This window comes from Epargyreus clarus, unplaced genomic scaffold (genome assembly GCF_041222505.1).
Source record: "Epargyreus clarus isolate Ecla_fem2 unplaced genomic scaffold, WU_Ecla_fem_2.2 ptg000026l, whole genome shotgun sequence".
Taxonomy (NCBI): domain Eukaryota; kingdom Metazoa; phylum Arthropoda; class Insecta; order Lepidoptera; family Hesperiidae; genus Epargyreus; species Epargyreus clarus.
In genome coordinates this window covers 6,413,626-6,440,730 of record NW_027332233.1, presented here as the reverse complement: position 1 = coordinate 6,440,730, position 27,105 = coordinate 6,413,626, and the positions used below count along the sequence as shown (strand labels likewise).

The 27,105-nt window shown below is 36.0% G+C and overlaps 1 protein-coding gene across 4 annotated transcripts in view; it reads right to left on the bottom strand.

The window, feature by feature from the left end:
* EcR (ecdysone receptor) overlaps positions 1-27,105 on the bottom strand; it is a 346,125-nt gene that overhangs the window by 239,064 nt on the left and 79,956 nt on the right. For 2 of the 4 annotated variants that reach the window (XM_073088153.1, XM_073088154.1), the window contains exon 1: positions 9,035-9,484. The exons of 1 other annotated variant lie outside the window; for it this stretch is intronic. The gene's annotated coding sequence lies outside the window, so the exon portion shown is untranslated. Of the gene's footprint in view, positions 1-9,034; positions 9,491-27,105 lie in introns of those variants that run through there. One more of the 4 variants, XM_073088155.1, reaches the window with a different exon arrangement.

Here is a 27,105-nt window from a genome sequence, read left to right as displayed (position 1 = left end):
CCATTAGAATGTGAATTCACCAGCCCGCTTATTACAAAAACCCACACATCGTGTGCATGTTTTTCTCTTGGCGTTTTTATTAGTTGTGAAGCTTCAAGACGTAATCTGATTAAATCCCTGTAACCTAGCAACAAAAAACTTTAACCTCCACTTGTATAGAGAGTCATATTAATGTGTTCTGAATATTTTTGAACGAATGTGTTTTGCCTATTTAATATCCCTACTTAATGGAGTGATAAATGCTAATACGATTCCATTATTCTTTCTCAAGGTTGACTTTATAATGAAATTATTTAGGTGTCACGGAAAAGGGTATAATTTATTAGAATTTATGCCAAATATTGATATAAACCTGTGCTTTACTAGGTATATAACCGGTAACGGCGCCTCGGAAATAACTTTACTTTTGAACGAAAATCAGAGAGTAGAGATATCTTGGACCAATAAATAGACCTCAAGGGATGTTGCCTTTTGGAAATTTCATTCTTGTTTGGCTTTGTAGCGTAGCTTTAGAAGCGGAAAGTAATTTCAGAAGAATGTAGATTTCACCGAATTATTCGGTATTATGTTCTTTGACGAATTGATAAATAATACTATCGAAACATTAAGTACTACTATATTTTAAGAGACACAATGAATGAAGGTGTACTCAACTTAGAGTCTAAGGTTGATCAACTTTGACGTACGTAGTGTATTGTTCAAAGACCCTAATCCAAAACAATAGATGTGATGAGGTCGCCTTCAAAATTTAGAGTTGTGTCGCTTATTTATAGTTAGAGCACGCGGCAGTGTTTGGTCTAGGCATTCGATCGAATCGAACGTGTGTTGACCGGGCGATTCACCTTGAGACCGCACCTCGCCTCGTATAACCCCACCGAGGCCGATAAGCGCCGGTCAACTACAATTCTAAGTCGACTTACAGGCTTTTTCAACTCGCCGTGTAGCGTAGTTTCGTACAATGCTCGAGGACCGGTCCGCTGTGGGTAAGCGAGGTGTGGAATGCAAGGGACGGACGAAGACGGCGTGATTCGAAAGTGTGCTAGAGTGAGTCGGTTATCGACTTTTTTAACTCGATTGCCGTATATTCTTTTTTTAACGTTCAGAGAAATCGATAATCTAATTCGACAAGCTTATCTCATACAATGATTATGAATTTCTAACCGTTACTTTTTTCTCGAATCCAAACATGGGATCGCGAACGATTGTTTGGTAATTCGAAATTACCTGTAATAATACGCTATGTTTATCTGGAGTGGGTTGATTCTGAATCATTACTGTCGTTAGGTAACTAAATTAACATATTCAACGCATAAAAATGTTCGCGCAACCAGTGACCTGAGCAAAAAATAATTAATTCCACTCGAAAAAAAAATTAAGAATAATTCTGTCGAATAGGTTGAGGTTGTCAACCGTTTTTTGTATCGAAATTTGCGGCTGAATCACTAGCAGGTTCTAATAAACAACGATTGATCTTTGGCCTCTCTGTAGAATTAAGAACAAATTGCATGGTAGAATTGTCTTTCAATCGGTACGAAGGTACATCGAATTCCCAACTAGTTCTGGAACGGTGAATCATTCTAAGTCAATTAACTTTTCTAAACATTGCACAGTTATGTTTACCTACTTTTTAGCTGCATAAATTTAGTCGTACCGGTCGTACGTTTATCTTCGCGAATGTCTCTACGAAACTGCACATTCGTTGGCTCCTCCACAATTTGCAAGTGATAATATAATAATGGTTTATTTTTTGCATTATGCATTAATTACCGTCGTGATTACATGTTTATTTTTTATAACCACTCAATAAACCAGTCACAGCAAGGTCAATGTCACTTTCAGTTAGTGATGTAACCAGTAATATTATCTTTTGTACCTTACGAACATAGATTAGTAAAGATACTTCGCCGCCTTGAAATTGAATGAAGCCACAAGCGGCTTATTAGTAAGTTCTTTTTTTGAATTTTGACAAATAAAAACATTTTTAGAGAAAATTTACGAATAAATAACTAATACTGCGCAATTTACATAATAAATAAATGAGTATTTCAAATATTTTAGGGACATTTTAGCACGGAGACGTGGCAAAACTTTTTTACGCAACTATTTCAATTCTCAAAACTGGGTACATTTTCTTGTTAGGAGTGAGTAATCTTTGCTAATCTATGCTTACGAAACATTACCTATAGACCGAAAAGTTTTATCTATTAACGTTTCTGTTAAGTTGTTTTGTCTTGGATTTCAATAACATTACTTCAATCTTTTGCATATTTTTTTTTTAAATTTGATCACATTAATTTTGCTATATTTGTAATTTTAGTTTTTTTTCAGATTAGTCGCCTTTCAAGTTTCCTACTTTACTAAAACAAGGCTCTTTATAATAATTTAGATTTACATTTAAGATAGACCAGAATACAAAAAAAATATATATTTAGGGCTTCTTAGAATTAAGAGCAAAATTTTGTACAAAACAATTTTCGAAATAATCCTCTTAAACTATTTTCGGCCCCAGTTTTAATGGAAGCGTCTTAACAATCTAAGCGTGAAATACACCAAGGATCGGATTAAAACGATTTACCGCCCACGGCCAATATCATACGTAGACAGCCGAGATACCATACGTCACTCAAATTTTGAATTGTCTGAAATAGAAGACCACATTCTTGTGTGTTAAAAGCTAAACTAGACATATTATGACTAATTCTACCGAACCTAATTCGAACCTAATTCTGTATATGAAAACGCTTGTAAAATATGATGTGGTAAGGGAGATACATTTATTCTGTACGTAGAAACGCGTCTATTGTCGACCTCACGTAGGGCTCTAATTCTATCTAGAATCCCTGGAAACTACCCACCATCAATCGATGAATATGTGAAATTATTAGTTTTACATTTATTTATTAACTTATGGTAAATATCGTGTCAAAATGGAGTATAACCCACTTCCCTCACAGTTAAAATAGCCCGTTCTTAGCAGTTTAATATAAAAATGGTTACACATAGCAGCCACAGGTCAATCTCATAATCGTACTTTGCTTAAAACTGACATTTTCAAGTAAATGTTAGAAAATGTCAGACAAATTATAAATTTTAGAAAGCTTTATATGTTTTTGAAATGTAGAGTTTACTTAATACATTTCACCCTATTTAAAGACTTAAGGTAAATCATTAGTAAAGTGATTTTAACAATTATAACTATGATAAAACATACGCACGCATAATATTGTACTTAATAAGATTCAATAAGGTCTCATTAAATGAATTATTTTGAGAATAAAGTTTTTTAAACCGAGACGACACACGGTTTCAAAGTCAGTGTGAAATTTTTATCAAACTAGTCCAGATAGTTTCAAACGTATACTTTGCCTAACATACACCTGGGCAGAAATATAATTACGCAGCAAAACGTGCGTCCCAGATGAATTAATGTTAGAGAAAGTACGAACGTGGTGGAACAAGGTAATCAAGTTTGCAAATCACAATTAATCGCTTCAAGCATCATTAGCTCTCCTATCAGCCACCCTCCAGCAATTAGCAAGGATAACTTTAGCCCAGATCTGATATTTACAGATATTATTTGATTGAGTGTTCTTTTTATATCTAGCTGAGTAATAACTTTTAAACCGTTATTCTTTCTAAGATTAATCGCTCAGAAGATTGTAAAATATTTCGTGAATAATACTTTTATTTAAGCGTAATAGTTTAGTATTATTAATTGAAGGATTCGGTCTTCAAGGCCTGCTTTTTGTTTATTTTTTGAAGAAAATATCGTGAGGAAATTTACATGCCAGAATGATTTAAAAAAATCCTAAAATTGTGTGGAATCTGCCAATTCAGCCAAAGCGGTGGACTATTTATAGATCAAACTTTCGTTATTATGAGAGAAGATATATGCCAAGCAGTGGAGCAGTAATGCTCAAGCCGTATTATTGACCTTTACACATGTAAAGCATCTTACAATTATCAAGTAATTCCTATCAACTTCTCTAATTTCTTGATACCACGTATCAAAACAGCTTCTCTAACTGATAGGATACATAAACCATTAAGCCGTCACGTTTACAGGTGCGGTATAAACTATTTGTTTCCACCGGTCGACGGTTGGGCTGTTAACGGGCCGCCCCAATTCGGGCACCGAAATAACCGCGCGGCCCGCACCGTGTCCCACTTGTCCCCTTCCTCCCCGCGCTCTAAGATATGCACCCGGACGACTCGTTGTGGCTTATGATGTCCTGGTACTTTCTAGGGAGTTATTTCTATGTTTACTTGGATACAAGCAAAAATGTTTGGTTTTGTTATGAATAAATTGTAAAAAAAAGAAGTGTTTAAATAGATGTAGAAAAAGCGGGAACTAGTTAAAATTTTTGATAAGTCATAATTTATTATCTGTGTGTTCTAGGTAAACTTTAGTATTTTCTGCTTATTTCTTTATTTGTCATGTGGATTTTGACTTCTATCTTAGAAATACACATTTATTATGTTTTTATAATGTCCTGTTAGTTCATGATTTGGCAGTTTCTTTAACTGATTTTTTTTACTTATATTACAGGTAATAAAAAAACATTTTTACTTGCTGGTTGGTAAAGAAAATATTTTAAGTCATGTATGACAAATATTTTTTCTAACCTAATTACATAAACTTTGAAAATGATACATTGTCTAAATACAAAATTCCTTTGAAATCGTTAGAGCAGTTTCGAAGAAACCGGTTTTATTTAAACATATTTTCCGATGATAATCGACAAATTGTACCGTCTGTCTCGCAGACAATAAAATAAATTTATGTGTATTTTATCACGTTAGACATCCGTTTGCAGAATTTTGTAATATTCACCTTTCCAATCGCGATAAGGAACGCGTTATAAATATTAAAAGGGAAACTGCCATCCCGCCATTTTTACAGAGAAGATTAAGGTTATTGATCTGTCAATTTGTAGTAGGGTTGGGCGTGCGCATTCTTTAATTAAAAAGTTCCGAATTCGATTTGTGTCACGGCGCGTCCCTATTCCCGAGCGAGAGGCACCAGACTCGTTCGGCGGAGACCCGTTATCTTATAGTAACTATAGGTTATAACGTATGGGTGTTGTATAGTGTAGCCAAATATCGGTGACTGGCGGGGTGAACGACCGCCGTCCCGCTCGTAGGCACCTGCAATCGCGTCGTCTGTTGACACAAGTAACAACCAACTGACATGACTTTCCGAGGTGATAATGAGTGTCGGTGCAATATACTTGAAATTTCAAATTTGAACATTTAATGACTGGCATTAGCTGATATTGGATGAGAACCCAAGTATTTCGAGCGACTTGAGTTTACCGTATGAATAAATATGTATGCATTTTTTCAAACCTACTATTTTATTCAGTCCATAAATCTTTCCACGAAGGTGGTTAATTATACAAATAGTGGTAATTAAACAGATTATACTTATATAAACAGCAATACGGTAAGCATCAAAAGGACGCGCCGTATTCAAATGTAAATAAGTTAATAACAAACTAAAGAATTACAGAGATGCCGACAGCGGTGGCATTTAAACACAAAGAAATATGTCACTCATATTCATTTAACTATCTGATTTATTAACATTTAATCCGAAGGCACTTGTGACATTTCTAGGCTGACTTGTTTAGGTCTTTGAACCTAATAATTGCGATTGTTAAAACTGACCTTTATAAAATTTATCTAGATTTTGAAAAATGTCGAAACATACCTGTTTATTATATGGGGACATTTTTTGCCTGATGGTAACATTATGATATGACAATTTTAAGAAACAGTGGAAAAATATATACAGACGTATTAAGAAACCAGGCACTGATCTAGAAGCATAACCAAGATAAACTTTAAAACGGTAGCCATCTTATTTTTTTAGAATTTTAAAATGTGGTACTTGATACGAATGTTTTTTTCATGGACATCAATTCACCGGACCGTTAATTTAAATGTTTATGCAATCGGTCAACATTTGAAGCTCGAGTCGCCTTTACAGTGGCCATTTGAATGTCAAATGGTGGTGAGGCACTGTACATAGTCGAGATGTGAAACGTTAACACGAGTTTGATTGTAAATCCCACAAAATTTTTCGAATCAAAACCAATTCTGTTTTGTGGTGACAGTAATCAAAATGAAGTTAACTAGGATAATCCTGCTTACAAAAGAGCGGATTACGTAAGAAATACTAAACAGGGGATTAGGGTAACCACAGAAATGAGTGGTTGTGATGGATGAAGGCTGTAATTTGAGCCGGAGACCCTTGTTTGGATTGTTGCACCAGTGTTAGGTTACAAGACAGTAAGAGTTTACAACTGTGGATTTATTGCGCGATCCAATGCTTTCCTGCGTGCGAATCGAGGGCACGGCCTTGCCCCCATTCTGGAAATTGGCACATTTTTTTTCTATTCTTTGAATCACGGCCAAAGTATTAATCTGTGGTGTTCACTGACATGTTGCTACCTCGCTTGCGGTCGCTAACATTTTCAACGGTCATCCATCATATAATTCATTTTTGTGTGATGTCTAGAGAAAGAACTGTATATAAAAACTCATATTTATGTTATAATTTCTTAAATTGTCATCTTGGTTTATAAGAATATTTGTCTTTCTGTTTTTATTTTCCTAAAAGGTTGGGATTCCTAAAGATAATAAATTATTCTATTTATTATAATAAATATTAAAAACACCGTAGTGTAAAAACAGTATTAATGAAATTTACACTATTGAATATTAATATATGAAAACCAGTACCTAAAACGAGGACTCAATATATTTGGAAAAAGTAGGTCATTAAAACAATAAACGAACAGAGAGATAATAATATGATATAATTATAACTAAAAGAGATGATATAAAATATTAAACTTTAAAAAATAACTTCTAAACTTACATAATTTTAAAAGTTTAAGTTTGTAGAAGTTTTAGGAGTTCTAAAGTTAAAAGTTTGTAATGTAATAACTGAGTACAATATCTGAACGTAAAACTTGCTTCGTAACTAGCAATTACAGCAAGTTGCGTATTCATTGCTCAATTATACAGATCTTAAGATTCGTTACAAAATATTCGTTCACGATTATACAATTATTCAAATTTAGTATCTACATTGCATTGAATAATAGTAATTATTGCATTACCACTAAAGGTAACATAAAAAATAATGTTTACTTAGTACAAATACAATTCGTACTGCATAGTGGCATTTAAATGCATTTCATAGGTGTTAATAATCATTTACATTAGTTTTGAAATACGCTTCTTTGATAATTTAAATAAATTTCTTGGTATATTCACTCAACAAAGTAAAAAAAATGCAAAAGCAAAATTGATGTGTTATTAAAAACGTTGTGATTTATAGCAATGAATGATTGATTGCAGCAATAAATTGTTGGTAACGATTTATTTTTATTTCCCCGCAGACTGCTCGATACTCTTTAAGTATGACCCAGCAACATAACCGTGATATGAAGTGAGGGCAGCACTTTCACTCGCCGTGTCGTCTAGACGCATAGATGAACCTGTTCATTTAAATGCACGTATCTCAAATATGAATAAATTTGCTAAAGGCGTACAGACGAATTGAAATTGTTTACTGTTTCTGTGACTTCCAAAGGTTATTGTAATTCCATATTCAATTCTACAATGCTGGTAGAAATTTTCGTTTCTTTAATGTTACTTACGTATATGATTTTCATTATTTACAAGTTTTAATAATAAGTTTTACTTAATAAATACAGTGGGAGTTCATAATAATGTAAGTTATGTATTAAGTAACGGTTCTAGTAGTTTAACCTTGTGGGATACCCAAGCAAATACATCCGTCTAGACTGGATTTTTATGAGTGGAAGTTATAGTTAACACAAATATCGAAACGACACCTAAAAATGTGTTCAGTTACTGTGTGCATTTTGTACATACCGTAAAAATGATAAATTTTAAGATGTCAAAGGCTTATGACTAGTCGATAAATATTTTTTCCAAAATTGCCCAGATTTTACGTATAATCGCAAAATTGCCTTAAATATTTAGAATTAGTGGATTTTTAATATCTAGTGTACTATACATATGAAAGAAAGTATTTAAAACACTGTACGCGTAAACTTGTCTAACTGCTTTCAATTCGATACATTACAATCAGCGAAATTTAATTCTTGTACGGCGTATCTATTAGTGCTTCGCAAAATATGTTAATGTTAGTTGCCGACATTCTTTTGGATGTGTAGTAAATGAGAATGTAATAGCATTTTATCCAATGAAAGTATTAGTTTTAATGCTATTCTGTTGGTCTTGGCTCTGGTACTAATTCAATTTGCAAAGCAGCTAATGCTAAGCTGTTTACTACTGCATGTTGTTGACCTGCGTCAGCTATCAACACAAAGATAACTTTAGCTATACCGAAGGTTATATTTATGAAAATGTCAGATATAAAACATGTTGTCATAAGTGGACCGCGGGTATAAATCAAATTTAATACAGTGAAGTCGGTTGAAGGATACTTGCGATTGGGCAATTTAGATATTTTCCATTACTTTTGTGATTTCGTTCACTTAAAAAGTAGCATGTTATTGAACATGAAGAAAGTTTAATATGAGAGGAATCGCAACCAGATAAATAATATTTTTTCAGTAACTAAGTTGTTGTACCTACACTACCAATTATTACAAAAAACGAACTGACAGTGATGAATGAAAAGACACACTCAAAGTCGTTTAAATTAAAAGTCACAGTTTTGTAATTCAAACGCGACAAACACATAATTATAGCTGCAATCGAAACACCGATGAATGTAATTGACCGCAATTTTAGGAGTGACAAAATAGTGTATTGTTTTTGTTCCACAGTAAATCAGCTGAGCGGATGACCGCCATGCGGGCACAACGCGACTCGTGCGGGCGGGCCGCCCTCGGCGCCTTACGAGCGAACGACACTTTCCAACTTGCACCGCTATAAATATTCAACGAACACTTTGCCAGCAGCCGACATTCTCACCGTGCTGGTTTCCCGCAACGGCTACCGGTCACAATGGACTTCGGATACCCACCTATATACAGTTTGGGCTCAATTTTGACGACCCGCTCTCGTACTCGGCCAGAAATATAGACGACTCGTTGTCTCGCGCGTACACTCGCGCTTCTGTCTTATTTATCCATCACTGCACATCCGCACCGAACGGAGATTCACGATTTCACTGTCACAGCACGAGGCGGCCGACCGGCTCGCCGGAGTCAGAGCACGCACCGGCGCGGACGCTCGAAAAGTATCCCGACGGTCACTGCAGCGAGCGATGAGGGCCGATCTGGCGGGGCGAGGTGAAACCGCCGAAGACCGAAACCGCGGCGCGAGGTCGTCGCGACCTCCACGCTCGAGAGCGTGAGAGCCGGCGAAGCCTGAACGGTAGCAGGTGTGCGGGTGGAAGTGCAGCGACAGTGCAGAGAGAGCTGGACAAGACGACGCGCGTGACTCGCCGCCGCCGACTGACGGGGCGCGCCGCGACGAGCCTCGCTACACCACCACACGCGCACTCGCGCACACTCGCACCGCCCGCGGCCGGGAGGCGCGGTGCCTCGCCGCCCGCTCGCCGCTCGCCGCGCTACACCGCGACACCGCCGACACACGCTCGCGCCTCGCCGGACGCTCCGATACGATATTTTAAAATTTTCATTCCAAATTTGACTTTAAAATGTCATCGAGTCCGTCCAAGCGACGCAAGTCGATAGGGCTGAATATTTACAGAAACACGAATGTTGCGACGTCTCGGTGGACGGATTAGTTGCGCAGTGAATGGACAGCGCGTGTAGAGACACCGAGAGCGCATGCGCCACGCACACTGGCGTCTCGTCTCTAGGAACAAATTCATACAAGAGTGTATTATGTACGTAGCATGTTATTCAAAAGTGAAACGGTCACATTGAAAATGAGCCTGCAGACGGCTCTGCATAATCTGGATCCGTAGCTCTTACTTTTCTTAGTTTGTTAGTTTCGAGTGAAAGCTTTCGAGTGCGGGTATGCAGGCGAGAAGATGCGTCGTTTCTATGCAAGCACAATAACGAAACATATGGATGCACGTAGCGGCAGTAAGGTCATAGGAATGCTTCGGGTGCGATGCTACAAATTGCGCAAATAGATGTTCCAATGAACTCGTTTAATAATAGCGGGCGTAGTGAGGGCGTCACTGAGCGAGCACTAGCCGTAGTCTCGCTCGGCTATAATGCGAGCCACGCTCAAGGTTGCCAGAACACGTACGCCGTCGTCACGCACCACGCTCACTAAAATCTCACTAGAATCTTGAATGAGATAATTTCATCACGTCATTAACTTCAGAAATTACGAAACCGGGCACGCGTGAAATCTTTTTGAATTCGCCGTATCTCATCCGGTTGCAAACCATATTCTTGCATAGACACAATAGATAATAGAATAGTTTAAGGAATCTAATAAATGTGCAACAGATCTGATTGTTTCGGATAGAGGTTAAGTCATTTGTGTAATTTCTTTATTCTATATTCGATGTATGTTGCTAACCAACAAAATGTTTATGTTAAAATTTAAGAGAGCTATGTTATAGGGCACTGATAAATAAACAAAGTCCATGTAATGTCTTATTAGCTAAGGTTAGTTCTACGATACAACACACGACATGGTCTTTTGGGCACGAAAGGCTACGCCTGAGACACGCACGATATTTATGTACAATACGCATTCACTACTATCCATAAAAAGTAGAGTCGTTGTGTACTGTACCCTTACCATGAGGTTTTACGTTTTGACAAATATGTCTGTTTTGGTATTTGTTTACGTATTGGCCCATACAATTTTCAAGTGCTGACACAATCCGCTAGGGGCGCTGATTGGAAATTATATGGGCAAATACGTAAACAAATACCAAAACAGTCATATTTGTCAAAACGTAAAAACTCATGGTAAGGGTACTGGTAGTAGAAGTACACATAGGTATATTTTATTCCACCATTCATATACTACAGCGAGAATATTTATACAGTAAAAACTAGTTTTTTGTCATAGACGTTGCAAACAGGCTTACTAAAGGTCAAAGCTGACACAGTAACAAAAGCTTTCCCATGCTAGGCGTCAGTTACCCGCGCGTTTTAATTTTAACTTCGAAATTTTGATACTTTGGGTTAGAGTCATCGTGTCATTTAGTATATGTTTGAACAGTTATTTATAAGCAATCTGGTAAGGACAGATTGATAGATTGTTTTTTTTAATAACTGAGACTGGAGACTTTGACTGGAGACTGGGGACTTGAAGACTAGAGTTTTGTGCCAATAAGCACATGTTACAAGAAATATAAGTATTCTATAAGTAATTGCATATTAACACACAAAAATTTCAATATTAAATATTTATTTTTATATGCTACAGCATCAAAAATATTTTTAGCATTTTCATCTTCGTCTCAAATTCGCGTTGTCGCCAAATTAGTACGTAGAGTTTCCAACGGAAATGTTCTGACGCAAAAAACTTGTAAAGAGGCTGGAATATAATTAGACATGATTGTCATTGCAAGCATGTGTAGTTATTTTCGTATCCAAGTAGTTAAAAGTGACATTGGATTGAAGGATGTTAAAACGAAAAATAAAAGGCGTCATGCCACATCAGGCTGTGGAGACAAATTATACTCGTTGCCTCGCGCTGACTTCGGATCGCATATTTCTACGCGCGGCATTCCGGGCTGTTAATATTAATTGTGTGTTACATTTTATACAAAATATTTTTGGGCGTTTTTTAATTTCAGAAATAATGTAACATCCATGGAATATACTCTAATAAGACTGTTCTAATGTCGTTGCAATGTAGAGTTGCTTGACTGACATCGTTTAGGCTATTTTTTAAACTTTATGACCTGTAAAGGGTATGTAGAGACGAACCAATAAAATAAATACCATTACCATTCTTAATCGTATACAAAAAAATCAACTTAAAAATGTGCTAAAAACCTTTCTTTAATATTCTCTATAGTTATGTTCTAGGTGTCAGACACGCATTAAACACCAGCTCTTATACTACAATCTCTAAATTAATTATTTAAATCCTAGCTTGGTGGAGAAGCTTTCATTTGGAAGGCTGACACGTGTTAACATTTAAGACCTATCTTCGTAGACGTACAAAATACTAGTATTACAGTGTAATACTAGGACTCTGATTGAAACAATTTAACATACTGACAACTACTACGCTCATATGCTTAAAGACATATTAAATTATTTCAATGATAAAATTGAGTTCAATTATTGTCCTCATTAATTTACTTTATAAATTAACAGTTATTTTAAAAAATATTTTTCAACTCAAACTCTATCTTTACGATCTCTATCATTACTTACTGCATCCTATAAATCGCTTATTCTTATTAGTATACTCCACAAAATCAAAAATCAAAAAAATCTGATTTACGAAATGAATTTATTTTAAAATAAACTTACATTTGTATATTTTATGAATGTAGAGTTGAGCAACGGTGCTCTTAATTAACAATATGTCCAAACACTCGGTTTTCTCTGCCAACTGGACGTGAAATGCATATAAAATCACATTTTATTTGTGACAAATGCTTTAGTTACATTATGATATATTCAATATATTTTGATCGTAAACATACGTTATATTTATTTAATTCATGCTTTACTTTTAAACTTTAAGCAGAGTTACATAAAAATGAGTTAATGAGTAGGTACAACAAACACACAAATAAAAATGTTTTTTTTTTAGTTTGGTTATAGGTAATAATTTCGGGTAAAACAAACTCACAGATATATTTTTTTAACTTTTGTAATTGGTAAAATTCTTTTGATAGATAATGATAATAAATTAAATGATAATAATAAGCATAAGACATACACTTGGTAAATCGGTCACTTGGCCACATTAGTAGTAGTGCTTTCATCTGATATTTCTTTCAGATCAGCTCTAACACCCGATCAAGTATTCAATGGAATAAACAAAAGAAAAAGTTGTATAAGTTAAAATCAAAGCAAAACGGACATACAACGAGTTCATAGAGCCATTAGAAAGGATGCGCTAAATGTAGCGTTCTAACGTGGACAGGACATGTGGACTACATTGTCCAACGGTAGAGGGTTGTGCGCTGGTGGCACGAAACCGACTTCCGGCGGCGCCCGGGCCATTGCCAGGACACTTAGCAAAGCGGGAATGGTCAGGAATCCGGAATCCGGGATCTTATTACACTTTTTTATAATATTGAAGTAGAAAAGGAGCTTGCATTTCACCTGATGGGGAGTGGCTGCTACCGCTATTTGTAATCAACCACATATGGGATAAGCGTTCCTTGTCCCTATAGTCTCGGGACTAGAATAGGGCTACGGTATCCCCTGCCGATAAGAGGCGACTAAGAGGGGGTTTCTGGGGTTGCGGGCGGCAAGAGTGGGAGCTCGAACTGTCCAGCAAGTAACCCCGGGAAGGACGACGGTGTGTGTGGCCGCATACCGTTGTAAACACCAGGTGAGTGGGAGGAGCGTAAACTGCTCTCGCAGGGAAGAACCCGATTGGGGCATCGCGCTCGGAGGACTCCGGTTGTGTTCCATCGGAGATCCCGGAGTTTTCCACCAAGCGCTGAGGACGGCCACCGGGCGGGGTTTTAGTGTGGTAAAAATCCCACATAAGCCGGCGTTGCTCCCACTTCATCGGGTACCTTTTGAAGGTTTCCCTCTCGTAAATAAAAAAGGATAAGTGTTGCTATTCATGAGGACTGAGGAACGCCTTACATATCGGGTGTATATACAATTTGAACGTATTAAGTAAAATTAGTAAAGGGATTTTCTTACCACAACTTCGAAACTTGAACACAGCAGCACTTGGCGTAATAGTGGTGATTCCAGAGTCATCACACAAAGAGTTTTACCACTTAACCTTACCTTACCACTTAAGAAAACGGCAACATTAAAGACTTCAGAATCATAACAGTTTTCCACTTAGCGACTAATGGTGTAAACCGAACATGCGTTTCAAAGCTTATGACTGTTTTGGTTAAAACATATTGATTTAACCAATATCATAATTCGTGAAGTGCAAAACAAGTGGCCGAATGGATACGAAAAGCTCCGATTAAAATGTGTTGAAAATAATATTTGCGCGTAAAACTTTCAGTGGGTTGCGCGGGAGTGGGATTCCGAGCGGTCTGATTAGCCGCCTGAAATGACAGCAGGGCACCGTGGACAAGTTTATTGGCCTCTCGTTTCAAAGTTTGTTAAATTTTTAAAAGTGATTATTTTTTAAAAGTATTTTTGGCTTGGTTGACTAATAGATTGATGGGTTCTCATGTAATCACACGCTTGCTAGTGGTATGGTAGTTAAATTGTAACATTATTGACAATAATAGAGCCAATGTTGAAATAAAAGCATAAATAATAAGAACTACTCTTAAAATATTTTAGGTACATATTTTAATTACATACCATTATTATTAATTGGTTTGTGATATACAATTCCGGAGTTTTGATTAAAGTAATTGGACGTACTTGAAAAATTTAGAAGTAAGGAAGTGGCTCGTATGAGCACTACGTACTTACACACAGTAAGTACACAGCAAGTTAATTAAATTAATTTCGAAGATGGTAGAACCCTTTGTGGTTCGACTCCGGCGGCACCACCGCCATACCTATTTCTACCTAATAACAGCAGTGTTAGACGCTGCTGTGTTCCGTTTTGAAGGGTGTGGTAGGGGAGACAGACTTTTCCAAGACATTCCAGCTTAGTCCTCAGGGGTAGCGGCGCATTTGTGGCCGACCTCAGGTAGAAATATCTAATCCTATCTGGGGTTGATTACAGATGTCCATGGGCGGCAGTAGCTACTTACCATCAGGTGGACAGCATGCTCGTCTCCTACTCCTATATTATAAGTAACTCTAAAGTAAAATAATTCAATACCACTTTTATACAATAACTCAAGTGGTATCCTCTTACTAGGGGTATGTATTATGTTCATAGAACATACATCCATGCTTATGTAGATAGAATAGATGTTTGTCAAACGTATATTAATTTCGTTTACTAAACGTAACAGCTGCACGAACATGTGTGTGCAATACATGTCACATAGTATTACGTTTGAAACGACATGCAACATGCTGCCATGTGTGATTACCGCTTACAATCAGTTCTCATTATTTTAATTCTTTTATCTCTCATACGTCAGATATTCCTCTCATTTTTCATAGACAATTATCAATCCCTTATTGAAAGTAGACGCTTTCGGCACTCTCAGCCTCACGCTAGGATTCTTTGTGTCATGGGTTCCAAGGACACACACAAAGACGAATACACACATACATCACAACCCAGAAGAGATATCCGAATTCAACATTAAGTTATTTATCTGACCGGGCATCGAATACCCTTACCATGAGTTGTCCAACCATCCCACAATTTTATGTTACGTTAACTCAATCCATTTTTCTGTTCCGTTTGCTTCAGAAGACCGAGTAAACGTAACAGTAGCTAAGTGCTCAAGTCTTTTTGTCTGCCTCACATTTCTCAATTTAGACATTTAATGTTACGTTACTGACACTATAGATCTGGTACAATCCGCGAAGGGCGCTGATTGGAATGTGTATGGGCAAATACGTAAACAAATACCAAAACAGTCATATTTGTCAAAACATAAAAACTCATGGTACTGAAACCATTTGCGCATCAGATCATGCGCATCAGGTATGGATGGAACATCTTGTTGTTTGCCTTACCCCATACTTCTAAAAATAACACAGCAGCACTTAACACCGTTGAAACGGAACAGAAATATTTGTGGCGGTGGTGTCTCCGGAGTGGAAGCATAAAAAGTTCTACCTTTATTTACCGTCACTCGGACCAAAACAAACATACAGAAACAATTATTTAATTCATTTAAATATGTTAGTACCTATGTAGGTTTTATGTTTAGTAGGTTTCCTTACAAATAAGGCTTTCTGTCTTCTAGTAACCGTTTCCTGTCCAGTTTTATACGTTTACAACAATTTATTACAGATTTTTCCATTGTATTAAATGAAAGAGACATGCTAGGTGTGGTCTTGGAGCTGATAAGTTGGCACTGCATTGAATGACCGGCAGTCAAATGGCTTATAGACTTGAAGTTGCTGTCACCATCATTTATGTTTATTCAGGAAAGTCTTCGTCGCTGTTGCATGTGTTTAGATAGAGAAAGTAAATAATTTTCTCTTTAATTATAGTTATAATGACAATGATTTGAAATCTTTTTAAATGTTAGTAATATATTATTTAAAAGTTTGTATAACGTCATAAATAAATCCTCTTGCATCTGATTGGTTAAAATGTACAATTAATTTTGTTTCAAGCTTCGCTAAGATTAGGTATATTTAATTAATGTTGATAACAATTTTTTCGGCATTATTCAGACTTTACTACTAAACACTTTCACTACTAAATAACTCTTTATTCCCACGATTTAGGCGTATAGAATGACTCCGTCAAGTCGCCTGGGCCGCACAGCGTGCCAGGCGACACACATACGCATATATACGCGAACAACATTATCCTTCCCAGTCGGGTACTGTTGGGTTTTTAGCATATTTATTCAGTGAAAATTATACAACGGTACGAAAGCGAATGCAGCGAATGACATCGCTTTAAATGTGACACAGCATTATGAAAAAACATTATATATATTGAGTTTATACATTGCCAATCTAACAGGTACAAATCTAAAATTACATATCCTACAATATTTTAAAGCGTTGTTACCCTACACTGAAGACTGTCGGCACGACAAAGGCGTGATGGGCAACGGCCATGAACACATCTCCGCCGGACAATGCCACATAAACGTTTAGATGTTTCAGCAAGAAGTCAGCTCCGCGTTCGTCGTAACGAAACAAACAGTCGTAACGGCAAACAGGCCATTACCACGGAATTCCCGAGATGCGATGTTATACGTTTTCAGACCTTGTGACGTAAGATAACGTTTACTGGCGTGTAATAATATGAAGCTGTCAGTTTACAGGGGTAAAAGAGCTTTGTAATTTGTTTTCAGTAGTATTAGTATAGGGTTTTAGTCGCAGTTCTGTCAATTTGAATAAAATATGCATAGAGGCAGTGGCTACAACTTCACTTCAGATGGAAAGAATATGTTACTGTCAAAGCGTGAAGTAAGGTTTATTTTAAGATTTACCGGATAATCATAAGCTTTACCAACCACAGTGGTAATAGTCCAAAATGATCTGAGATCATTGTTTATTTAGAACTTTTACCACCATTCATTTGGTAAATCTTAGGTTTTACATCAGAGAGACGGTAAATGTCGACAAATAGACACGTCGAGACACTTTCCGCGCAGTCTCGGTGTTTGAAGTATGTCATTGCTATTGGGTAGATTACAAAATACATGTCTTATTATTAGGACCTCTACATGCATATTTTAAGAACATACTGAATTTATATGATTTTGCCCCACCCGCTCGCAGGGCGTTAGCGCGCCCTTTATGTTTTCTTTTATGTTCCAACCTAACCCAGTCCTATAGCGTTTTACCCATGATTGGTTAGGTTAGATTGGAACATAAAAGAAAAGTAATCGAGCAGGGCGCGGTAGTGGTTGAAGGTGGTAGAACCCTTTGTGGTTCAACTCCGGCAGCACCACCGCCACACCTATTTCTACCTAATAACAGCAGTGTTAGGCGCTGCTTTGTTCCGGTTTGAAGGGTGTGGTAAGGGAGACAGACTTTTCCGAGGCGTTTCAGCTTAGTCCTCAGGGGTAGCGGCGCATCTGTGGCCGACCTCGGGTAGGAATATCTAATCCTATCTGAGGTTGATTACAGATGTCCATGGGCGGCAGTAGCCACTTACCATCAGGTGGACTGCATGCTCGTCTGCTACTCTTATATTATAAATAAATAAATAAAAAATAAATATTAAGGTAAAATACAAAAATATGAAAGTGATCTAATACAAAAAGCCGTACAATATCGGAGGACCTACATATATATAGATATCAAGTTTTCTTAGAGAGCAGCTTAAATTGCGTGAAGAGCCAAGGATCATGCAAACTGCGCATTACCTCGAGGAAGTTTGCGGTCTCTTCATAAATAAGGATCATTTTTCATCCAATTGACCTTCGTATCGTATGTCGATTCGCAGGCTTACGACTTAGGACTTTGAAGTCAATGACCGACAAATGCTGAATAATTTTGATTTTGATATTTTTTTGAACCTGGTCATTACCCGCCTTTTTTGGATGCGATGTTTTTTGTATAAGATTAAAGTAGCGATCATGCAGTCTGCTTGATGGTATGTCGTTACTGTTACGAACAAGGGTTCTATCCTAAGCTGATTACAGATGCGTTGACACCCCTGAGGACTAATGGTTGCTTCATATGCAAGTCAGCATCCATTTCCTTCTATCAAAATGCCAGAAGTGCTTCGCGCTAGAAATAGGTGTGGCGATGGCATTAAACCATATTGGTTCTTCTTGTCAAAACTTAGGACTTCACAAGGAAATACATACCACAATCAGGTACATATTACACACCCTTGTGACTTTCAATAACATATAGGTTTCCTCACGAATATTTATTTTCCTTTACCATTACAGCAAGTTCTATTAATCTGTAATACCACACTTTCAAACATCGCCTGGGACCCGAACCTTGGACTCATCGATTGATATCAATTATCAATCTGTAGGCTATCCGCAGATTGGAAGACAATGACCTCCAAACGCTGCATAATTTTGATATTTCATAAACCTGGTCATTAGCCACCTTTTTTAGTCTGATGCTGAACTAAATTGGGTAGTTAAGTGCTACGTGAATATAATTAAAGGGAAGGCATCATTAGTTTATGCATCACAAAAAATCATTATCCTTTTAACACCTTGTAAAGGTTAAATAAATTTTGATATCTGATTAGATTTGAACTGATAAAGACTCCCTATTTTTAGTAGATTATATTAATAAAGGATGCATAGACAGAGAGTCTTTTTGTAATTTTTTGTAATACTTTTTGGAATTCTGTTGTTTTGGAATTCTGATCATCTTAACTTATACTTAGATCGGTGGTGACATGCCTAATTTTGTATTTAGTCGATTTTATCGATAAATCTTATATATTAAATTCTCGTGTCACAATGTTAGTTACCGTGCTCCTTCGTAACGGCTTTACCAATTTTCACCGAATTTTATATGCATATTCAGTAGTTCTGAGAATCGGCTACCATCTATTTTTCATACCCCTAAGTGATAAGGGTTGTTCACTCGTAACATTTTTTTATTTATATGGCAACACAACGTTTGCCGGGTCAGCTAGTAAAAATAGACTATTCCTTTGATTTGATAAATAACGGGCTAAAGAGTGAATTATGTAAAGATTTCAAATACAAACTTCCATCCCGAAATGATCATCATCTCGGATTGTTTGACGTTAGACATATTCCATAACAACTAATTACCAATTGGTAATAAATCGTGGGCACTTTTCTTCTGCTACTACTGTACATTATTATTCTTATTTATACTTTGGATAAAAAGACCTAATTTTTCACGTAAGAAATCAAGTTTACACAAGCTTAATACAAATAAAGCTCTTAATACAAAAGCTTCTATAGTATAGAATTAAACGACGTGAAATATTGCGCCTATGCCTACTAATAAGTGGCTACTTGTTCTGCGCGTGAGACTTTCAATTATCACCTGCGGAGGTCACAGCCTCCTTACCCCTTGGCGCCTGCAGCCTACGTACCGCCCACGCGCGGAAACCGAATTGTTAGTAACCTGTTTTACCAACGACGACGTAGCAAGAAGCGATGAAAGATATACCTCTCATATAAATTATATCATTAATTACGCAATTAATTTGAAGGGTGTGGTAAGGCATATTTTTTCGAGGCGTTCCAGCTTATTCTTCAGGTGTAACGGCGCACCTGTGGCTGACTCCAGGTAGGAATATGTAATCCTATCTGGGTTTGATGACAGATGTCTATGGGCGGCAGTAGCCACTTACTATCAGGTAGACTGGAAGCTAGTCTGCTACTCCCATATTATAAAAATCAAAAAAATATCATGTCTTAAATGTATATGTAAGAATTCAAGAGTGTTAACACCGTTTGAGAATGAGGTGCAATGAAATTTTAAATCTTTTCTTGCTTTCGACCTTGCTGTTATTTATCCTTAGATGGCGTTAAAGTTGTTGCAGCAGGCAGCACACTAACTTCTGCACTTTTCAAAGAATCAATATTGGATTAATTTACTATTATATTTTGAATTATAACACGTTTTCTTAGTATCTCTTAAAGTTTATTTCTGAAGAGTTTACAGAACCGATAGTTACAGTAAAGTTAGTTCTCTTAAAAATAATTATTTATCGTCGAAAAACAAATTTTCTACAAGTGTCATATTTTAATTGTTAATTTATTGTTAGTTAATAGTAATTAGTTTAATAACAATACAATTAAAAGAAAAAAAAAACAATTAAACAATATTTAAAGTTAAAATACTAATACTAAAGTGTCATTAATTTAGAAGTGGTAAAACAATTATAATACCAAATTAATTATATTTATATTTCATATATATCGCTTTTTGATCGCTAATTATGACAACTTAATAATTTTAATATACTCTTCACACGCCGATAGTGAAACAACTTCCTACTCAGATAAATCAACACACGAATAAAAAATGCACACTCCGCTATTGTATAATTATGAGGGTGTTTGATTTATGCACTGATATTTATTTAACAGCGGGTGTTGTAATGTAAAAACCTTCATTTTAGGGTTCCGTATCAAAATGATAAAACCAGAACGCTAATAATAATCCTCTAGTGTCCGTTTGTCGAATAGTCTGTCTATCATACTGTTCTAACTCTTGAATAGTAAAAAATACTTACAAGTAAAAAAAACGAAAGAAGTCCCCATACACAAAATCGATATTTAAAAAAAATGGAACCAACTATTAAACCGTAATAGACAGACAGTTTATTTTTTTACAATGCACGTACTTTTGTAGTTGCCATTAGAACTAAATCAGTAATACTAAAAATAAAACTTAAAAATTAAAATTTGACTGTAGGGAACCCTTCTTGTGGGAGTCGACTCGTACTTGGCCAATTATTAATACTTAGTTAGCGAGGGCCCGATTTGGGTATGCTCATCAGTTAAGATAATGCTTTGTTAAAATACCAGCCAATATTTTTGGTAATTGATTACACTATTCTATTTTTGGATTAGATAGAAGCATAAATAAATAGCAGCAGTGATAGCTTAGTGGTTAAGAAACGCGGCTTCTCGATCGAGGGGTCCAAGGTTTAAATCCCAGGCACGCACCTCTGATTTTTCAAAATTATGTGCGTATTAGAAATGAATTATCACTTGCTAAACGGCGAAGGAAAACATCGCGAGGAAACTTGCATACCTGAGAGATTTATATAAAAAAAATCTCAAAGGTATGTGAAGTCTACCAATACGCACTTGGCCAGCGCGGTGGACTATGGCCTAAACCTTCTCAAATGAGAGGAGACCCGTGCCCAGCAGTGGGACAGTAATGGGTTGATGATGATATGATGATGATAAATAAAAAGGATTTGTTTTTTTCTTCGAAATAAGAGTAAGTTGCTGTTAGTCCTAGCAGCCTTTACAGCGTCATCGGGTTTTTACAAAACTGTGGGCCATAATCTTGGTCATCGTCTGTCTCTTGTTGGATTGCGGTTCAGTCAAGGGGACCTTCTGTAAGGTATGGCATTTACTGTTTATCTTTTATATTATTTAGTATATACTAATTACTAAACTTTATAATAAAGATAAAAAATCCTGACGTGCGATAGATAGCACAGTTTGTTTACAGATAGAAGGGAAATGGGTTTAAAACTTAATAATTTCTAGATAATAAAAAAAAATAGTCATTGAAAAGATTGTAAACAAAGATGTATATTGTATACTCACGATGTTTTCTTTCACTGTTGAAGCAATAGATGATTAATTTCTAATACGCACATAACTGAAAAATCAGAGTAGTGTGCCTGGGATTTGAACCTAGGACCCCTCGATCAAGAGGCCGAGTTTCTTAACCACGAGGCTATCAATGCTCAAGTCGGTGGTCGACGCAAGGTTATATAAAAAAACAAATTGAAATATGTTAATCCCAGGCTCGGCTACCTGTAGGGTCTCAGCACCGGATAGTCCAGCGCCTAAAGTCACTTTGGAATAGTTATGCTCTTATTTCGTTATAATGTTTAAGGAATTTTATTTTTTGACGAGCTTTTGCCCGCGACTTCGCTCGCGTTACAAAGTAATATTTTCATCCCCTATTTTATCCCCTTGGGGGTAGAATTGATCAAAATCCTTTCTTAGCGGATGCATACGTCATAACATCTACCTGCATGCCAAATTTCAGCCTGATCCGTCCAGTGGTTTGGGCTATGCGTTGATAGATCACTATGTCAGTCAGCCACCTTTGAGTTATATATATTTAGATTGTTTTATTAATTTCTAATGGAACGTGTTATATTTATAAATTAACTTGTTATTATATTATTGTTTTATAATAATGTGTCTGAGGTCGTTTTTATTTTCACAAATAAAGTACACCGTACAGATTATGGAGGAAGCTACAAGTTAGAGTTCCAACCCGCGTTGGATATTTTCTAACCGCTTATAAAATATCCGGCCTCCTACGAAGACTACTGAGAACAATCTGGACCGACAACGTAGCATACCTTTTGCAGCGTAGATCCACACGCGGCAATTAACCACTGACGGTCACCCATCCAACTTCCGACCGTGCTTACAGCTGCTTAATCTTGCAGATCAATTACAATGTACACAATCCTCGAGCCTTCTATATAAATGACCTACTTATCAAAGTAATAAATTTTGAGTTCTTATAATGAACTTTCCAAAACCGAACTATACAACTGATGCATGAATAGCCTATCCTAACCTAACCTAACCTAACTGAACATGTAATATCTAAACGATGTTCTGAACCTCATAATATCATAGAAAAACACATTAACCGCAGTGGAAACCCATCATAGTTAATTCCAGCGGGTAATTGAAATGATCGTAAGCGCGCACTCATATCGGTTGTGGTACAGAACAGGATTTCCTTTTTAGAGCATGCGCCGCTCTGCGCCTATTGGGTCACTGTGCAATGCGACTGTCGCTTTTGCGACTGCGTTTTTTACTAGTTACTTTAATTAGTTAGGTATTTTAGTTAGTAAGTTTAGTTATTTTGTTAGTCGTAGATTTAAGTCGATAGATTTGATTTACCATATTAGGATTGTTTAAGGAAATTAAGTTGGGAATGAGCGTACAGTTTGCCAATAAGAGATTATAGTGTATATTTGAATACTAAAGGTACATGCAGTCCATCTAATGTACTCCACCTAATGATGATGGTTAGTGGCGCTGCTTCATAGACTTTGAAGGTGGTAGAACCCTTTGTGGTTCGACTCCGGCGGCACCACCGCCACACCTATTTCTACCTAATAACAGCAGTATTAGACGCTGCTGTGTTCCGTTTTGAAGGGTGTGGTAAGGGAGACAGACTTTTCCGAGGCGTTCCAGCTTAGTCCTCAGGGGTAGCGGCGCATCTGTGGCCGACTTTAGGTGGGAATATCTAATCCTATCTGGGGTTGATTACAGATGTCCATGGGCGGCAGTAGCCACTTACCATCAGGTGGATTATATGCTCGTCTGCTACTCCTATATTATATATAAAAAAAAAACTTCTGTAATCGACTCTACATAGAACAATAGCTGAACCTGAAGCCGATCATAGATGTGTTGCTACTTCTAATGACTAAAATTGTTTGTACGTAAATGGCTCAATAAAAATGTTCGTAATAATATCCTTGTAATAAAATACAGAAAAATAAAGAAGAATTTTATGAAATTGTGTTAAGACCCTAAGTGCGTGGGTCGGATACTTTAATACCTATCTTGTTAGTTTTAGGTTACCTAAGATCTTTCCGACAATATATTTTTCTACTAACAATAAAAACCCACCCACTGTTGCTTACGTTACTAAATCCGCATTTATATTAAACATCTTTAAATACTTTCATTACTACGCATTTCAACATAAAATTTCTATTTATCGTTTTTAAAATTCGAAACATCCTACAACAGTATTATTGCTACATTATATGAGTACCAGGCGTGAATATATTGATACGACCTACTTGTACGAATATGTATATATATACATTTTTATATCTTTTAATCATAATAAACATTAAAATTGTTTGAATTACCTATATGAGTAAATAATTCTCACCCAATACTGCACATAGATGCAATAAAATTGTGCATTTTCTACTTGTCAACTTATTCACGCTTGGTACGGAATTATAACACTACTATATTTAATAGCAATAACGTTAATACCACTAACCCACACAAGTGATTTCAAATTTCGAACATGACCTAGAGAGGTGAACAAACGGCCGATATACCGAGTTCAACCCAAATTTCTGACCCGATTCGATGTAAAAACGCCGCGGCTAACGACCGCCCTGACGTAACGACCATAGACAAATAAACGAAGCATGGCACGGAACCAGTTCCTTTGAACCTTCAAACTTTCTTCCAACCACAGATTAAATAGCGTTTAAGCGGCCAACTTTTCTTTAAGTTAAGATCCTCACTGTTTAGCTTTAGTTAAGATGTTTATATTATTGATTTTAAAAAGTATAAAAATTAGATTTATTTATGTAATAAGGACAAAAATAGTGCAGTGCACCTGATGTAATGATTAAAGCGACACTAAAGTTTATTAACATCTATAAGAGACTTGACATAGAACAGCAAATCGTGTGTCAGTTCTAAAAAGCAAGTCACAATATACTACTACAACTTAGGAATAGGTGGAAATACTATATAAATATGATTTCAATTTTCATTCCTACCGAATTACCTGTAATTAACTTACGAGTTGTATAATCATAATAATTTCCTAACTAAATGATTCACTTTTATATTAAAGTCTACGACACGACTTACGTGAATGTACTAACGACTTTAATTTTAATAGTATTGCAAATATTAAAAACTATAGTTCGCTGTTATGTTTATAGATAAAGTTGTATTTTTTGTATGAAATATAAAAGTTTACACTATGTAAGCCAAGTCAATGTCCTATTGAATTAACATTGGAAAATTCTTTTCAGATCCCTAGATTTATTAATTTTTTTAGTTTACTTATTTAGTTTTGATATTTTTACTACATCTAACATCTAACAATATTTATTTACACATAGGTACATGAATAATAAATTGACAAACTATATTACAATTGAAATTACATAAAATTGTTTAAAATTAAATATAAATATATCCAAATTGCCGTAAGTAGGTATTGTATTAAAATTGAAATGTAAGTTTTTTTAACTGTAATTATGTACAGTCCATAGCATTTTTATTGTAATGTACATACTATACCAAATTATTTATTATCTATGCCCTCTTAACGGGAAACGCACCGCTAAGGGTCGACAGACGAGCCAACAACCATGACCCACGAATATTTATGTTCTAATTTTTTTTCGTGTTCTATAAAATTACCCGTCCCAAGTTATTATTGTGAAGTATTTTGATGTCTTGCGGTAATAGTATGATTACGTAATGTCAAAGTATTTGTTTCTTTTATAGTTTTGGTTGTTGTTTATTAATAAAATATTGTTTTTTTGTTAGTAAAGGCTATTTGTAGTATTATGGTTTATGTTTTAGCCACATAGGTGCTTTGGCATTTAATATTTATAATTATGGCTTACGCACATACATTTTATTTGCATTTAATATTTATAATTTATGTAACAGAGTTAATAATTACCTAATCCGGAATAGATTTGTTCTAAACATCCATAGTTTCCTCCTCATTTTTGGAAACTGCCGACTTGCTGACCGCTGTAGAGAATATACCAATAGAACACAGCAATGCGATACTCCTTTTATGAAATATGTTAACACCTTCAGTAAGTAAGGTGGAGTTTTATCACCTATAAATACAAGTTTCTTTAGGGGATAAAGTCGAAGGCAGCATAAATATACTAACCCTATAAAGTGAAACCAACTATTAAATTATGACATAAATGTCGCTGTAACATCACTTACACATAAAAGTAATAATATGAAAAAAACAAAAGAAAAATATCAAACAGTGACAACATGACACAGGTTGATGACCTCACACCAAATAACATTGGACCGCGAATTCGATTACCACATGCTACTGACAAACAATACTCATAACCTGAAAATACAATAGTACTACAGCAATTGTACTTTGGACGAACACCTATACAAATATGATCGGAAATGGTCCCATCTTGACACTTGTCTCACTACCAGCTAGTAGCTATAAGTAATTCATGCGATGAGATATTTTATATCCGCAAAATGGCGGCTATAGCCACTGACCATCAGCTGGACTGCAGGCGTTTCTGCTACTCCTATGTATGTTAAAAAAATAAGTTTATTCAAAGGGAAATGACACCGAATGTGTTTTTTAAAATGTCATTTTTACATCATGACATTTATACATCACGTGATTATCACTTGATAATTTAAGATGAGCTAATCCAATTTATACGCGTTTAAAAAACAAACATGGAGTCATCAATACATAGGTAAAAAATGTTCTTTAATTAGTTACATAATTTTTATAGTCCTCGCCAAACTGCTAGTCCGCTCTGAAGTTTTTGCGAGCAGGTGTAGTTATACAGTTTGCTATGGCGACGCGATTCATTTCTATGTTCAGAGCGGACTAGCACTTTTACGCGGACTACACGAGTTGTATTTTTTTACACGCTTTTTATTAGCTTCACCTGTATGTTTGTATGTTTGTTTGTATGTTTGTAACCGACTTCTTTGGGCGCGATTTTGACCCACTTTAAACGGCCAGATTTCGTTCAAACTTTGTAGATTTATTTCACAATTATACTATTTACTGTTCCTTAATTGATTCCTAGATTCATTTAGATTTTCTACTTTTTAGTTAATTTTATCATAAAAGCGTGTTTTTTAGTTTTTTGAACTATATTTATTATTTAAATATTCGTCAAGTATAAAACAATAGCCTAAAGGCGTGGCTTGTTGCCAACCGTTTTCGACGACAGCCATAGGAATAT